This window comes from Cetorhinus maximus, chromosome 15 (assembly GCF_964194155.1).
Source record: "Cetorhinus maximus chromosome 15, sCetMax3.hap1.1, whole genome shotgun sequence".
Classification (NCBI taxonomy): Eukaryota; Metazoa; Chordata; class Chondrichthyes; order Lamniformes; family Cetorhinidae; genus Cetorhinus; species Cetorhinus maximus.
Window position 1 is genome coordinate 64,778,124 of NC_135893.1, and position 17,145 is coordinate 64,795,268.

General features: G+C 42.2%; 1 long non-coding RNA gene across 2 annotated transcripts in view; it reads left to right on the top strand.

Moving 5' to 3' along the window:
- Positions 1-1,991: 1,991 nt before the first annotated feature.
- The window catches only part of LOC144691222 (uncharacterized), a 67,191-nt gene continuing 52,037 nt past the window's right edge, over positions 1,992-17,145 (top strand). Inside the window, exons 1-2 of one of the 2 annotated variants that reach the window (XR_013579063.1) lie at positions 1,992-2,529; positions 9,959-10,078. This is a non-coding gene — a long non-coding RNA (uncharacterized LOC144691222). The remainder of the gene's footprint in view (positions 2,530-9,958; positions 10,079-17,145) is intronic. The other variant, XR_013579064.1, reaches the window with a different exon arrangement.

The window sequence follows — 17,145 nt, forward strand, 5'->3', positions numbered from 1 at the left end:
GTGTGTGTATGTGTTTGGGGGTATGAGTGTGTGTGTGAGTTTGGGGGAGTATGAATGTGTGTGTGTTTGGGGTGTATGAGTGTGTGTGTGTGTGTTCAGAGGGTTATGAGTGTGTGTGTGTGTGTTCGTGGGGTATCTGTGTGTGTGTGTTTGGGGGAGTATGAATGTGTGTGTGTTTGGGATGTATGAGTGTGCCTGTGTGTTGGGGGTATGATTGTGTGTGTTTGTGGGGGGGGGGGGGGGGGGCGTATGAATGTGTGTGTGTCTGGGGGGTATGAGTGTGTGCGTATTCGGGGGGTATGAGTGTGTGTGTGTGTGCTTTGGAGGTGTGAGTGTGTTTGGGGTGGTATGTAAGTATGTGCGTTTGGGGGGGCATGAGTGTGTGTGTGTGTGTGTGTGCTTTCGGTGAGGTATTAGTGTGTGTGTGTTTAGGGGGTCTGAGTGTGTGTGTTTGGGGGGTTGTTAGTGTGTGTGTCTGTTTGGGGGGTATGAATGTGTGTGTGTGTGTTTGGGGGGTATGAGTGGGGGTGTGTGTGTTTGGGATGTATGAGTGTGTGTGTTTGGGGAGGTGTGAGAGTGTGTGTGTGTGTTTGAAGGGGTGTGAGAGTGTGTGTTTGTGTGTTTGGGGGTATGAGTATGTGTGTGTGTTTGGGGGATATGAATGTGTGTGTGTTAGGGGTGTATGAGTGTGTGTATGTGTTTGGGGGGTGTGAGTGTGTGTATGTGTTTGGAGTGGTATGAATGTGTGTGTGTTTGGGGGTTATGAGCGCGTGTGTGTGTGTTTGGCGGAATGTTTGTGTGTGTGTGTTTGGGAGGTATGAGTGTGTATGTGTGTGTGTTTGAGGGGTGTGAGAATGTGTGTGCGTGTTTGGGGGGGTATGTGTGTGTGTGTCTTTGGGGGGTGTGAGAGTGTGTGTGTGTGTTTGGGGGGTGTGAGAGTGTGTGTGTCTGTTTGGGGTGTATGAGTGTATGTTTGGGTGTTTGGGGGTGTGAGTGTGTGTGTTTGGGGGATATGAGTGTGTGTGTGTGTGTGTGTTTGTGTTTGGGGGGTATGAGTGTGTGTGTTTGGGTGATGTGAGAGTGTGTGTGTTTGGGGGGTATGAGTGTGTGTGTGTGTTTGGTGAGGTATGAGTGTGTGTGTGTGTGTGTTTAGGGGGTATGAGTGTGTGTATGTGTTTGGGGGCGTATGAGTGAGTGTGTGTGTTTGGGGGGTGAGAGGGTGTGTGAGCGTGTTAAGGGGGTATGGGTATGTGGGTGTGTTAGTGGGGTGTGAGAGTGTGTTTGGAGGGTGTGAGAGTGTGTGTTTATTTGAGGGGGTGTGAGAGTGTGTGTTTGGGGGTATGAGTATGTGTGTGTGTTTGGGGGGTATGAATGTGTGTGTGTTAGGGGTGTCTAAGTGTGTGTATGTGTTTGGGGGGTGTGAGTGTGTGTACGTGTTTGTGGGGTATCAGTGTGTGTGTGTGTTTGGAGGGGTATGAATGTGTGTGTGTTTGGGGGTTATGAGCGTGTGTGTCTGGTCGGTGGGGGGTATGATTGTGTGTGTGTGTTTGGGGGGTGTGAGTGTGTGTGTGTGTCTGGCGGTATGTTTGTGTGTGTGTGTGTGTGTGGGAGGTATGAGTGTGTGTGTGTGTGTTTGGGGGTTTGAGAGTGTGTGTGTCTGTTTGGGGGGTATGAGTGTGTGTGTGTGTGTTTGGGGGTTTGAGAGTGTGTGTGTCTGTTTGGGGGGTATGAGTGTGTATGTGTGTGTGTTTGGAGTGTGCTTATGAGTGTGAGGGTTGTCTGAGGGGGGGGGGGGGGGGTGTCTAATTGAGTTTGAGTGAAGTACCTGTGAGTTTTAGCCGGTGTTTTCTGGATGGAGAGGAGCCGTGTGGTCATGAGCTGATGTAGATGTGAGGTGTGACCATGTCAGCAGCCTTATCGGGAGTTTATTTGGCGTTAGGAGCTTTCCTCGCCTGGCCACTGACAGCTTTGTGAGTACATGCGCAGTGTGCGGTGTGCGGGATGCGATGGGTTCCTGCAGGATCAGGTAGCGCTGGACACGGATAAAAACCTCAGAGAGTCGCTGAGCCAGGACTCGGCTCCTGTGTAACACCCTCAGACTGTGGAGAGGGAGATCTGTGCTTTAACCCAGCTCCCAGACAAACTCCCAGTCATATATTGACAGGTCTAGCCAGCAGATCTTGTCATCGGGACCATGGAAGTCACTCAGTGGAATTGTCTCATCTCAGAGACAGCTACATTGTGAAGAGGCAGCTTTTCCCTGGAGAATTCCTTCTCCTTTATTTCCTCTGTGTCAAACCCTTGGGGGGGATCTTTATCGGAGCGTGTTGATTCATTAGGATGAACAGGTACAGCCACTTCCCAAGTTTGGGTGCTGGATTTACAGCGGGCTCTCTTCCCGGAAAGCGACCCCTGCCCGCAATGTGCTCCCAGATCCTGGGAGAATGAGGAATATTTGGTCTATTTCGCCGCCGCCACCACTCCTCGCCTGAAGAGGTGGTGGGGAGAGGAGGAGAGCCCGAGAAGCAGGTGAGCAATAATAAATAAATAAATCACCTTCTAATTTGATATATAATCCAATGGTAACTTTAAGCGAATAGATGCTGGAAGTGGTTCAATGTGCCGAGCAGTGAGCGAACACCAGCTTCAGCGTTTCAAGTCCTGCGCACTTTTAATTTATATTAAAAAAATGAAAACCTGTGTTTTAAATTCAGTATTAAATGCAACAAAAAGATTGAGATAAGTTGCTCTGTTTAAATTACTGATTGGATTGGAATGGAGAGAAATAAAAGTTAGCAGAGAGCTGAATTTAGTCTGAAATAACGGGCAGTGAAACACATACCGTTAACTGCTAAACTGTTTCGCCCCAAGCAAGGCATTTGGTGATATGAGGTGGAGGCGGATTCAGGGACACAATCCCGCTATCTGATTCAAGGCTTTTTTTTTCTTTATTTCATTATTTCCGTGTATTATCGTATGAGATTTATGTATCCAGTGTGAATTGCTCTAGTGGGGGGTTTATTTTTTTGATCTGTTTTTATTAAGTGCCTTCATTACATATGAAGTAGTAACAACAGCAGCTATTCAATCCGTTCTTTAAAAAAAAAACTGTGCAGAAGTTAAACTGACAAATAACTTTTAAAATAATTCGGATTTATTATGGAATCTGACATTAGTGGCCCTATGCCTTTTGTGCATTAAAGTGCTACAAAGTATCCTCATTAATCCAAGATCAATCATCTTAGTTAATAAATTTATTGGGCTTGCTGCAAAATAATTCATCTCCATTACCAGAATTCAAACATCTTGTAGCAAATCTATCGGGCGAGATGTTTAGTGGAGGGGGAGCCTGCACCTGAATGTTTCTGTCTATATCTATCTGTCTGTCTCTCTCTCTGTATCAGCATCAATCTGGCGGACTGAATCTGTCTGCCTGTCTAATAAAGAACAATTGGTAAGATGCTATTTGAATTTAATATAAGGCATTCAACAACAAACCTCTCGAAACTGAATTTAAAGCATTTTCAGTTCTGACTGTCGAAGGGGTTTCTGAATTGTGTTTTTTTTTTAAACTGCAGACTGTTTGGTTATATTGTTTTTATGTATTTATTTATCATTGCCTCACGTTGGGGTACTGCAGTTCGAAATGACTGGCCATTTACACTAAAAACTGTGGGAACAATCCCGTACGAATGGCATTTGGTGACTTGCATTCATGGAAAGAAAGGTTATGTTGAGGAGACATTGGTTTGTTACTTTTAAAGATTGTTGCTACACAATTTGTCTAATTGTATTTGTAGCATCCAGTTCTGCTACATGTGATTTCATTTCCGTCTCCTCCCCTCCCCCACTCCAGTCTGTAGGGAGTCTGTTGACACTCAACCCCAGTGGCGACTGACCTATTGCCTAAGTACTGATCACATGGCTCAACATAGCTCACGAGTGAATCTATAGAAGGAATGGCTTGGAGGTCAAAAGTGTGGAGTGTGATGGAGTGGGGTGGGGGGGGGTGCGGGGAAGATTTTGGGTGGGAAGGGGTGAAAAAGAGAGGGGTGGAAGAGGTGATGGAGAAAAGGAGGAAGAAGCATGAAAAGGCAGAGAGGCAGGGAAAATTCAGAAAGAGCTAGAAGGATACAGAGAGGGTAAGTGTTGGCAATGTTGCAGAAACATGGACAGCAGAAACATTAGAACAGAATGAGAATTTTTTAAAAGTTCCCAGAGTCAGAGACACAAAAAGAAGCAAGTATTAGCGAAGAGGACTTGTCAATCCAATAAAGGACAGAAAAGATGGGAAACAGTCACCAGCATGAAAGGAGATTAAAGCTCACGGTCATTCTTCACGTAGACAGTTCCAGAAAAGGAACAGTCTCCATAAATTAAACAAGCCGAGAAAAGATGCAACAAAGAGGAAGGAAAGCGAAAAAGTATGTGAGCAGGACGGGGTGTAGAAAAGCACACAGGCTTCAAAAAAAAAGCTGTAAAATCATCCAGAATCTGGTATACAATATTAATGAAAATGAAATAAAACATCTCAGTAAATTGCAGAAAGATGAAGGAATGCTATAATGGGATATTTATAGGCAATCATCAATATATAGAATACAGAAATAAGACGACGCTATGACAGAAGTGTGGGCTGTCAAACGATTGAATTAAGAACCATTAAGAAGCCCGAATCCTATTTTGCCAACACTATCTCTATTTTTAGCTTTTTAATAGGAGAATTACATAATTGAACTGCATTCTGGAACAAAAAGCTATTCTGTCATCTTACTTCCCTCAACAGAGAGAAAATTACCTCTTACTGTTGTCTTATTGAAGAATTGTGCAGGAAGAAGGTTCTTCCTTAAAAATAACATTTGGAACATTCTCTAAGACCAGTCCTTTTGACTTTTACCTACTGTGTTATTCAGCCCTTGACAGGTGTCATACCTGACAGTCCTAGAATATTACATGCTGTTAGCAACTTTCAGGAAGAAACTAGTCCTGGGGGAATGTCTGAATAGATGAAATTATAAAAGTCCGTAATTTTTAAGTTAAGACTGTGATTCTGTTTCAAAAAATCTTGATGTATTATTTTCAGTTGTCAATCAGCTACAGTGCTTTAATAAGCCGCTGGGAGAACTGATTTTGAATCCCAGACCCTTGACTGACATTCAGAACAAATTCAGGAAAGCCTTAGAGGCAAGTTTGCCAGACTCGGCTAAGTCAAATTGAGGAATGGGGGAGAGGCACAATGGCTGGCTGGATATACTGCCTCCTGATGAGCTGATTAAAGAATGTAGTTGGACAATGTCTGCTCATAAATACACAGGCTAGAGTGTCCAGATATCTGATCCAGGAGGACAGAATTGATAGAGGGCACCAAGCTAGCAAGAGGAAAGAAATAAAATTGGGAAGTGTTCCAGTGTAATGTTTTTAGCTATTAGAATTGCTTTGGAGTTGTGATATGTCATTGGCTCGAGACACATTTCCGTGGGAATACTAAAACAGTCTAGGTACAGAAAGCAACAGTGGCTATCCACTTTACACCTACATGTTTAAACCTATACCCCATCACACAGTCACTCTAAAAATCATAACAACATGTATTTATCTAGCTCCTTTATTATAGTAAAACATCCCAAGGCACTTCACAGCAGTGTTACCAAATAAAATTTGATACCAAGCCACATAAGGAGATAGAAGCACAAATGACCAAAAGCTTGGTCAAAGGGGTTCAAGGAGCATCTTAAAGGAAGTGAGATGGGCAGATTTAAGGAGATGCTGAGTAAATTGGGCTTATGCTGTCTGGAGTTTAGAAGAATGAGATGTGATTGTATTAAAACACTCAAGATTCGGAACAGACTTGACAGGGTATACACTGAAAGATTGTCTCCTCTAGCTGGGGAATCTAGAACACAGTGGCATACCCTCAGGATAAGCGCTCGATCATTAAGGACCAAGATGAGGAGAAGGTTCTTTACTCAGAGGGTTGTGAATGTTTGAAATTGCCTACTCCAAAGAGCTGTGAAGCCTCTTCATTGCAGGGATAAATAGATTTTTGATCTTTCAGGGAATCAAGAGATATGGGGAGCGAGTAGGAAAGTAGAGTTGGAGCAGAATATCACTGAATGACTTGAGGGGCTATGGTCTACTCTTGCCTCTATTTCTCATGTTCCAGTGAGGGAGTTGCAGAGATTAGGGCCTAGACAGCTAACAGGATGACTGCCAGTGATGACGGGATTAAAATCAGAGACACATAGGAAGTCAGAATTGGAGGAGTGCAGAAAGCTTGGAGGCTTATGGGGCTGGAGGAAGTTACATAGATAGGGAGAGGTGATGTGATGGAGAGATTTGAACACAAGCTGCCTCACATGTCCTTTTCTCTCCAGCCATGGCCTCTCTTCCTCTGTCAAACAGGGCTAGGGAGAGGGGCAGGATATATACCAATCCACAGGTAGAATCAGTGGTGGGAACGTGCCTTGCCTTCCACCAACTAACTTTGCTGCTGACGTAGATTCATTCAAAACCTTTATCATTTCATGGATTAATTCATGTAGATAATAAGACACAGAAAATAACTAGGAAGGGAGAATAATTTTGTTTATAAAACACAGGTTTGCGCTGAAGCGTCTCTGAGACTCAAAACCCAGACTGCCCAGAACCAGACAAATGACAATGCTGCTCTCAAAATGTGCCATGCGCGTAAGTCCCAATGGAAAGGCTTTCATAAACCCAGTCACCAGATCCCACCCTTTAACTCCAAGAGAACCAATTTCCATTCACACAGTCAATCCATTTGATTGCTCCTTCTGCATTTGATGAACAATAATTTTTAATACTACAGGGTCCTTAAACAGTGGGGCAACAACAAAAATAAACAGTGGCCTGGATGTAATGTCGCCCATTGCATTGGGAAACACGGTGGCTTGGCCTACTAAATTGCAGGAGAGGCCCTGTGTCAGCCTCCCAGTGGCGGCAAAACCTACCCCGATTAAGTTGGAGGGCAGAAGGGGCTGATGTGGGATTCCAGGCTACTGGAGCAGGCTGTCAATTGGAGTCATTAATGAGTCACTGATCACGGGCACCCGACGAGTGCAAAGTTCAGGCCCATGTGCTATTCTAAATAAACGAGTCCACAACATGTTTACCCAATCCCTTATGAGTGATTGGTGCCTTTATGTTAGTATAACAACATGACATGGGACTCAGCAGTGGTCAAACATCCTGGCAGCAAGATTATGTACAGGTATGACATGGCGAACAGCCTTAGGTTGTGCTACATGGCATGAGACAACCCTCGATCTTCTGGTCAAACCACGCAACGGAGTCACAGAATATTAGACTGTTGAAATCGCTGCGTGGTGACTGCACAGAAAAGCTTTGAAGATACAGTGCCGAGATAGTGCTTAAAAAAAGAGCTGGTAAGCAGATGGATCCCTCGTGGTGAGATTGCAGTGCATAGCCTGTCAGTTCAGTGAGTGCGAAAGTGCATCAAGAGAATCACCACAGGGTTAGCTCAGTCAGGAAAGACGAGTGACCAGGGTGTGGGCTGGATTGATAGCAAGTGAGGGAGAGTCCAACAAAATGAAGAAAAAGTCATAATACTTGGACCAGAGAAGGTTGTGATTATGATGGGCGGAACTTGGTAAAACTGCGCGAAAGCAACTATAACGACACTCATCCCAGGTACTATAGGTGAAAGAAGGTGAAAGTGGGAATTGTCAAAATGTCCACAAAATTCCCCTGTTTGAATTGGGTTGCAGCTGACCTATTAATTGAATTCAAAAATTTAAACAGCATGCAGAGCTATGGTTTTTTGACTCAGCTGTGTCTGAACCAGACAAGCAAGCTATAAAAATTCACTTAGTAATTGGGAATGAAGGTCTACACAGGCTGAACACAACAGGATTAACAACTGAAAAGCTAAATGATCCCCAAAAGATATGGACTACATTGAAGAATGATTCAGAATCAAGTTAAATTTCCGTATTCACCGACTCAAGTTTGTGTCATTTCAACAACAGCCTACAGAATCCATAGACCACTTTGTCAGCAGACACAGAGAAAGTGCTATGTGCTGTGATTTTTCAGACGCAGAGCTAGCAAACAGAATTGTTGAGTTGGTGACCGCATCCACTCCCAAGAAAGCGATCCAGAAAGATCTGCCAGACAAGCCCAGGATGTATAGCATCAAAGAACTACTCAAGGAAGCTTACAGGTCCTAAGTTCAACCCCAATTGTTGACACATTTACAAGAACACCCAAACCTAGAGAGACATGTGGAAGGTGCATGCACCAAAGAAATGCTCAGCTTTCCAGCAATTCTGCAAAGCATGTGGCAGAAAGGCCCATTGGCAATGGCAATGCACTAGAGCAAAGGCTGATGCAGCTACAAAGAGCCGTGCACTGATCCAAACAGACCGTATGAAACGGTTGCCTTTTAGTACTAAGAATGACCATTGGTATCCCGTCAAAAACATATCCATGAGGTGTCTGACAAACCAGAAAATGATGATGATGTGCACAACAAGACAATGAGCAGTGAACAGAAGTTTCAAACTGACAATCTTGAGGAAAAAGTAGACGCTGTCATAACATTCGAAGTGTTTACCAAGATTTTAATTATTTGTCTTAAGAAAGTTGGTAACTATTCATTATTGGTCAAGATTGGCACAGGGGAAAGTGCCAACATACTAGCCCCACAAATTCTAAAAGACATGTATCCACAGGCATGGAAGGCCATGCCAAAACCTACTTTAAGTGACCAATGGTTCATTAATTCCATGCACAGGATCCATCGTCCTGGAGTGCAAGTACAATCAATCCTCCTGGGTGCCACAGATGTTCTATATTATGGAGACTAAAGGCCCAGTGATTACAGGTCTATTGGCATACCGTAACCTTGTACTAGTGGCAATCCTTGAAATCAGTCAGACCTCACATAGCAGATCAACTTCAGAACTACTCTAATTGCCTCAGTTCATGATCTAACGTCTAAGTGTCCAAAATGTTTCAACAAAATTGGCAGTTTCAAGGGAGAAGCAACATTACGCTTGCAGGAGAGTGCAAGTCCGTCAACTGATCTGGTACATTTTGCACAATATAAATACCTGCAGCTACAAGAAGAAAAGATGAAAGATTCTATTCTACAGAAATTGTGGAAAACCATCATTGAAGGATGGACTGATTCAATTCAGCATGCTCATGGACACATGAGACCATTTTGGTCTTACTGGGATGAGTGAGGCATCGCCTGGGGAGTCATTTTTTAAGGCAGGCAGGTCATCATACCGGATTCTCCGAGACCTGATATTTTTCAACAACTTCATTACTCACACATGGGCATGGATCGGATGAGGAGAGTTGCAAGAGAGACAGCCTGTTGGCCGGGTATGAACAATGACATTGAAGTCATCATCAAGAATTGTGAGGCATGTCAAGAGCATATGCCAAGGCAACACAAAGCAGAACTGATTCCACATGAGTTTCCTACCCATCCTTGCTTCTAAATCGCATCAGACATCTTTTGTGTCCATGGCACCGACTTCATGGTCATTGTTGACTACTTTACCAAGTACCCCATTATTCAACAGTCACATAATACATCAAGCACAACAGTCATGCAGATTCTTAAGTGCTATTTTCAGATTGTTTGTTACCCCTAGAGAGATCATTTTGGATAACTATTTGCAATTTATTGATAAGCCATTTAAGGATATGCGTGAGAAGTGGAATATAAATCACACTACTTCTTCTCCTTCTTATCCTATATCTAACAGCCTAGCTGAATGAATGATTCACACAGTGAAATCCCTAATTCTCAAATGTAGACAGACCAATCAAGATCTATACACTGCAGTGTTACGTCTAAGCGCAACACCTTTAAGTACAACTATTCCAACACTGGCAGAGCTCATGTTTGGCAGACCAGTGCGTACCAATGCACCTACTCTTACCCATTCTACTCCCTCAGAAACTAGAGAGCAACTTTTAAAACTGCAAGAGAAGATGACCAACATGCACGATAAAAATGCGGGTACAGAACTGCCAAGTTTACAGTTGGGACAAGTTTGCATCCAGGATCCCACAGAAGGTACGTAGCAACCCGCAGAGGTGACAAGAATTTGTTCGGAACCAAGGTCTTATAAAGTCATTACATACAAAGGCGCAATGGTGAGGCGCAACCAAGGACAAATCAGATCCATTCCAGCTCCTCAACCACCGTCCAGTCCTTTTGCTTCTCGACCAAATGCAACCAGGAACAACATCCAAAAATAACAATCCCACAGATTACTGTGAGCGATTAAAGAAACCTCTATACAAGGTTACCATTACGTGATCTGGGCATATCAGCAGATTATCTCTATACTGTACAGACTCATAGTTTCATATTATGTGATGGTAACTGAGCATGAATGTATATTGTAAATAGTTATACTTCTTTGGAAGGGAGAAATATCTTTAAAAAGAAAGGGGGATGTGTAATATACCTTTAAGAGATGGCAACATGACATCAATAGAAGGGAAATGTGTCATGTGATCCAGTCTTAGTTTCACTTTTGCCTTTGAGCAGAGCATACACACACACACACATGCACACACACAACTCTACTGCAAGCTTTCAAGCTTTCTACCTACATATAAATGTTCTCACCTGCCTATTCTAACTAAATGAACCCACAATGTGTTTACGCAATTTCTTATGGGTGATTGGTGCCTTTATATCAGTATACCAACGCAACATTGGTGGCATGAGGAACTGCTGAACTGCTGGCCTCTGATTGGCTGGCAGCTCTCAGCGGGTGGGAGTTCTGCTGCTAGGGACCTCAACATGGAGAAAGCCTGAAGGTGGCCACTTAAGTGACTGAAGAGCACTTGATTCTATCGGGCCTCTCCCTCAGAACTGTTGGGGGTTCTCCCTGGTTCTCCAACCAGTCCCCTGTCTGCCTGACAGAATCCTGTCCATTGGTTATAATATCAGTTGCTTTGTCATTTGGACCCAGTATGTTATTCAGTTACAAAGAATTATGTAGAATTTACAGCACATGAAAGTTTAAGACGGATGTTGGGAAGTATTTCTTCGCTCAGAGAGTGCAGGACAACAATAACTTGAACTGGTGGTTGTGGCCAGGTTGCTGGACCCATTGAAAAGACAGCTGGATGCACTAACAGGTATATGGTAGGGTAGGTATTCTGGAAGGAGGAGCCAAAGAACTATCTTCATTTGAACTTAACTGGTGATCACAATACCTTGTAAAGACCTCTATTAAATGATCCCTCAGCCTCTTTTCATGAGAAAGGACCCTGGCCTATTCATTCTTTCCTGATAGCTATAACCTCACAATTCTTTTATTATCCTGGAAAATCTTCTCTGCCTCTCCATTGCTTCTATATCCATTTTGTAATATGGTGTCCTGAACTGTACACAGTACGCCAGATGTGGTCTTACCAAAGTTCAATACAAATTTAGCATATCTTCTCTATTTCTCAATTCTAACTTTCTGTAAAAAAAACAATAACTCTTGTGTTGTTTTGCTACAGCCTATTGACCTGCTTCATAACGTTTTGTTATTTGTACTCCCAGACCCATTTGCTCCATACCGTGCTTAGATTTTTATTTTCCAAGTAATACGTGACCTCCTTATTTCTTTAATACCTCATATTTATCTATGTTGTAATTCTTTTGCCAATTGTATGCAAGTTCTGCAAGTTTATTAATGTCTTTGTTTAATTATTTTGTCCTCTCCAGTGTTGACTATCTTTCCCAATTTGGCGTCATCTGCAAATTTAGAAAATTTGTTTTTGATTTCAAAGTCCAAATCATTAATATAAATTTTGAGCAACACCAGCCACAACACTGAATCTTGTGGGATCCCACTTCTCACCTTTAGCTACCCTTTCCTCTTACTCTCTGCTTTCTGTCTTGCAGCCAGATAGCTATCCGTTCTGCTACTTGTCTCCCGACTTCACATGCTATGACCTTTATTCATTAGTCCAATATGTGCTACCTTATTGAAGGCTCTCGGGAAATCTTGATATTTATATATACTACATTATCTTTGTCTATTTTTTCTGTTAACTCTTCAAAGAATTCTGTAGGGTTGGTCAGGCAAGACTTTCCCTTTTGAAATCCATGTTGATATTAAATATCATATTTTTGGTTTCTATATTTTTTTCTGTTCCCCTTTAGTAAGAATTACATTATTTTTCCTACTGCTGATGTTAAACTGACCAGCCTATAGTTCCTTGGACATGTTCCATCTCCATTCTTAAATATAGGTATAATGTTAGCTGTTCGCCAATCCTTTGGCACTACACCTTTTCTAACAAATTGTTTAATATGTGCAAGAGTGCCTCTGCTACATATTCTCCAGGTTCTTTTAAAATGCATGCTTGCAATTTTGTCCAGACTCGGGGTTTTATCCTCTTTGAGCTTGATTAGTTTATTTAATACTTTTTATTTTAAATACAGTTACATAATTTCTAATTTCATCTTCTGATGTCATGTCCACCTGGTTAATACTGAAGCAAAATAATTACCTAATATTTCTGCCATTTCACTATCGTTTCCTGTTATTTAATCCTGCCCATCCCTTAATGGCCCTATTTCCAGCCAGACTTTTTTTCTTACTTTTGTGCCTGTGGAATGTTTTGCTACTTTCTTTCATGTTCCTTGATAATTTAGTTTCACACTTCCTCTTTGTCTTAATTTTTAAAAATTTCTCCCCTAATCTCTTTATATTCTTCCTTGTCATGCTGTCCAAGCACAAAATGTATGCTTCTATCCTTACCCTCAGTTTTTCCATATGTCTTTATTCATTCATGATGCCTCACTGATGTTTAGATTGCTGTTATTCTTTAGCAGAATATGTTTTTCCTGAGTTCTGTTGGGCACCGTTTTAAATGTTTCCCATTGTTGTTCCATAATATTTTTAGGCAATATTGTTGTCCAGTTTATTTTCCCAAGGTTTATTCCCAGCCTCGCAAAATCAACTTCTCTTCAATCTAGTATCCTGGTCTTCCTTATGGCTCATGTCCTTTCCAATTATTACCTGAAAATGTATTATATGATACCTTTAAATTTTGAAATTGGGCTTTGAGTTTCTGTCTGCATCAAGGCATTTGGAGAATGGCACAATTTGACTAATTAGCGTCAGCATCAAAAACTCCCAAATGGAGTGGAATGAGCACAACTGGATGCAGAATAATGCTCTGGAGAATCTTTGAAGAACATCCTTCTCTCCTATAGAAGTGTGAATGTTCCACATTGTCTTGTGGTCGCTCTAAATAAGGTTGACAATTTGGTGCCGACATGTGACATGCTATAATACTATCATATTGCTTTGTACCCACTCCGAACTGGGTTCACTGCTTCAAGCTGATGTCAATGTAGTCAGTTGACGGTGAGAAAGAAGACTAGATTGCATTTGAACCTATTTTCTAGAGGCATAAGGACAGTGTGCTAACCCAGCATATCACTTACATCTGTTCGCTAGCTTGGGAAACCTGATGTTGTCAGATAAGCAGCTAGCTTTGAAGTTTTCATTGTCGTATCTTCAGATTCTGAAACTGATGTTTTTCAGAATGATAATGAAGTACTGGGAGACTGTTGTCAGGGCAACATTTCACATTCTAGAACTAATGTGTTTTTTTATTTTTCTTCTTGTGGTTGGAAATAATGGCTATGTGTCACAAGCAATCACCCGGCTTGGAACACAAGGAACGTATATTGGCTAAGGGACTTTTGGCAGTGGAAGAAATTGATGCATAGATTTCTGTCATCACTTAGCTCTATATGACATCCCTTTATTCTGATTTATTCCCCTTCTCTCTCCACTGAAGGTGTTGCTCCTTTTAGTGGGTACAATCTCATGGCTGCCAGTTGTCCTCTGTCCCTTCAGCTAAGTGATGTCAGCTATGTGAGCCTGGACTGTTAGCAGGCTATTCAACTAGTTGTTCAACAGAATGTCTGGCCAACATTCATCCCTCAACCAACACTGCTAAAATAAAACATTACACGGTCATTTCCTTTAATGATGTTCATGGAATCAAGTGTGCAAATTAACTTGTGCATTTGTCTACATTATGACAGCAACTGTGTGTCTTAGTAGGGTGTGGGATATCCTGAGCTTGTGGAGGTGCTATATAAATGCTAGTTCATTGTTTATGGCAATATCATAGTATGATCCAGTCCTTTTTACATTCAAATATATGATTGTATGCACACACTCCAGCAGGAGCTATTGGATAAGGAGTAAGAAGCAGGAACCCAGGGTGATTTCTTTTTCCCTCAGAGCAGAGTCCAAATGTAGCTCCCGTTAAATCTACTGAAAGGTTTATTATCTCACCAGAAAAAAGGCACTTCTACCAGTGCAGAACATCCTCAGTACTGCACTGGAGCATCAGCCTAGATATTTTTCTTAAATTCCCAGACAAGGGTGACAATGGAGCATAAGCAGGAGTAGAATTAACTAGGGCTCCTGGTACTGACTGCTGTTCAGCAACCCCTTATGAAACTGCATCAACATCAGACTCAGCCTTGATGCCCCCTGCCTGGTCACTCATTATCTATGTTTGTGCATGAACAATCCTTGTTAAGGCCATTAGGACTGAACCTTAGCATAAGGAAGCACCTTGGTGAGAAGAGCAGTAAAAACAAAAAGAATTTTCATTTGTACTGTCATTAATTTTTTGAACCAGTTATTTTCCCATCCTTGCCTGCAACTTTGACTTAAGTGTGTCATTAGTTATTATACTGCAAATACATTGAGACTGAGTTTCTCAACAGCACAGCTTGCATTTATACATTCAGCACAGGCAACATCAGAAATAAAATATACCAATACAGTAACTTTTATTTCTGCAGCTAGAATGCTCTAGAAAAAGCTGGAATATTCTGCTTGGCCTGTGTCTCACCTTTAGAAATCTGTAGAGGCAACTGTAGGAAGCACAGGTCTAACTGCAGAGGATTAATAAAAGGGAAACTAAATCTAATTGGTATATAAGGCTGAATTGGTATAATAGGCAGGTGCCTATTCACTTACCTGTGTCTCTCAGCGCTCCCTTGTTTTACAGCAGGCTACAAGTAGACATTCGGTGCAGTGTCTCCTCCTCAGTGACTGCATGAAGTTGCTGCCCATTGGCAAATGGAGGTTTACTCAGCCTTTTGTCCTTCTGTAGTTGAGATTGCTACTTAAGCTCATGCGGACTGACCTCCATGGGCAATCTTCTCTTTCCCTTAATCCACTGAGAGTGCCAACAAAACTTGCAGATTTCTTAAATGTAGAAATCTTTCCAGACACTTTACTGGGGGTTGATGGTGGGGGTCAGGGGGAAACAAAAAAATAAATAATGGTGTAGAAAGAACAGATTGATAATGGGAGAACAAGGGGGACTGACTAAAGCTTGGTCAAAACGCCAAGTGGAGAAAAGTGGATTGGCTTCAGATTGTGCCTTAATGGCCCCAGGACGCCCCAAAGGTCTTACCAACCAGTGAAGTGTAGTCATTGCTGTAATGTATAAACACAGCAGCCAATTTGTACACAGCAAGGTCCCAAAAATATAAATAAACTACGAGCTCATCTGTTTTTAGCAATGTTGGTTAAGGGATACATATTTGGAAAGACATTGAGAACTCTCTAGCTCTTCTCCAAAGTGCTAGCAACATGAGAGAGCAGGTGTGGCCTTGGTTTAACATCTCATCTCAAAGACTGCATCTCTGATAGTGTACCATTCACTCAGGACTGCAATGGGAGTGCCAGCCTAGATTATTGCACTCAAGTCTCTGGAGTGGGTCTCAAGCCCTTAACCTTCTAAGTCGGAGACGGGAGTGCTACCCACTGGGCCATATCTAACACCTAACTGCAGACTTCAGAGCTGCAGAGGCTAAAGGCTGTGTCAACAACTGTGGAACATAGGGGTGGGGTGGGGTGGGGTGAGGTGAGGGGGTAGGAGTTGGGGAGGTGGGAGGGGCGAGTGCCCAAATGACAAGAATTAGGAGACCAGATGGTGAGGGAAGTGATACAAGGTTGGAGGAAGCTGCAGAGATACAGTGGAATGAGGTCATGGAAGGAACTGAAGATGAGGACAAGCAGACAGATAATGTAGGTCATGTTTTGTTCCAGAAAGCCAGGCAGTGAAGGATAAGATTGGAGCCTAATCTTTACATACTCTATAAGCTTTTATTTTGAAAGATACACATTACAATCATTCACTTCCAAACCCAACAGCCATAATTTCAATATATATATATAGGAGTGCAAGCAAATCCCCAGTTAATGCCTACCACCTGAATATAATTAAAGACTCACTTAACATACAATTAACAGTCATCAAGGAGAGGGAGTAACGTGCAAATGGGACAGGATATAAATAACTGAGTTTTAGACAAGTTGAAGTTTGTGGAGGATGGGAGGATGATAAGGAGAACATTAAAGAAATTGAGTCTAGAGTTAACAGAATCATAAATGAGGGTTTCAGCAGTGACTGAGGCACCATGAGACAGCATTGTGGAGGCTGTATGTAAATAGATTGGTGATGGGTAGAACGGTGGGGATCTGTAGGCATTTGAGATGGGAAAAGAATTTGGTGATATCAGAAACCACTCACAGAAGCCAAAAGATGACTGACAAAGTTCAGTCAGCAGAGGTTGGGGAGGAATGCATATTTTTGAGGGAAATATTCTGGTTTCAAAAAAACATGATAGTCACATTTCCGTGGAGAAATGGAAATAAAAACATGAGAGAGAAACTGGGAACGTAGGAACAGGAGTAGGTCATTTTGCTTTTTGAACCTGTTCTGTTTTCAATGAGACCATCGCTGATCTGTGACCTAATTCCATATTCCTGTCTTGTATCGCATAACCCTTAATACCTTCAGTTAACATAAGTTTATCAACCTCAGATTTAAAATTAACAAGTGATCCAGCATCAGTTGCTATTTGTGGAGCAGAGTTTCAAACTAATGTTTCCTGACTTGACTCTTGGAAGGCCTGGCTCAAATTTTAAACGATGCCCTCTAGTCCGACGCTCCCCAAACGGTGGAAATAATTTCTTTCTCTCTGCCCTATCAGTTTCCCTTAATTTCTTCAAAGCTTGGATCACATTGCCTCTCAATCTTCTAAATTCCAGGGGATACAGCCCTCATTTGTGTAATCTCCAC